Source organism: Orycteropus afer, unplaced genomic scaffold, assembly GCF_000298275.1.
Source record: "Orycteropus afer afer isolate SDZICR_OR568_19922 unplaced genomic scaffold, OryAfe1.0 scaffold00069, whole genome shotgun sequence".
In the NCBI taxonomy this organism is placed as follows: domain Eukaryota; kingdom Metazoa; phylum Chordata; class Mammalia; order Tubulidentata; family Orycteropodidae; genus Orycteropus; species Orycteropus afer.
In genome coordinates, this window is record NW_006921656.1 from 9,695,843 (window position 1) to 9,696,754 (window position 912).

Sequence of the window (912 nt, forward strand, 5' to 3'; positions counted from 1 at the left end):
ATCGTGATCCGCAAGGGTTTCATGGCTGATCACCAGATCTTCCAAGTTCCCTTTAGTCTGGAAGCTCTGCTGAACCCTGTTTAGCGTTCCAGCAACTCACAAGCCTCCACTGACAGACGGGTGGCAGCTGTGCTTCAGGTGCACTGGCTGGAAATGGCAGTGGGCTCGCACAGGGAAGGTGAGCATTCTGCGCTGACCCACCGCTGACCCCGTTCACATGACTAGGCCACACCACGCTGCCCCTCAGCTTCCTCTCCTCTGCCCTTTTCTCAGTGCTCGCCAGCCTCACAGTCTGCCTCACTTGTACACCTGTTAGAAGGCTCTTCTGGACATGTATGTTGCCCCAACTTGTCATTCAGGTCAAATCTCAAAATGTCACCTCCACAGTGAGGCCTTCCAGGACCAGTCCACTTACAGGAAGCTCCCCTCAGCACTCCTGCACACCCCCTATCTTATTTCCCCAGCACATTTACCAGATTGGAAATTTTGTCTCTTTGTTATGGTGTCCCCCCTCCCATCAGAGCTCAAGCGTCAGGAGAGCAGGAGCCCTGTGCCCTCAGGTGGCTGAACACTGGCCCCTCTCAGTAGAAGCACACTGTCTGGGTGCAGTGATTGAATGAATGTAAACTTTCAGAGGGAAAACGACTAGTCTCAAGTACAAATTAGGAGCCCAGGAGAACCCAGGGCTCCTAATTTCCTGTTTTCCATTGGCCCAGACCTCCGCCCACCCGAGCTATCAGAGACGCCATTCCAGGGCTGGAAGGCAGGGACAGCAGTATCCACCTTGAACTCAAATCCCTATGTCATTGTCTTCCACTTGGTGCTGATTGAGGGGCACTATAGAACAAGACTCGGAAGGAAGGTTGGGCAATCCTACTTCCGTAGTGATACTGCCTTGGAAACCCAAGGAGG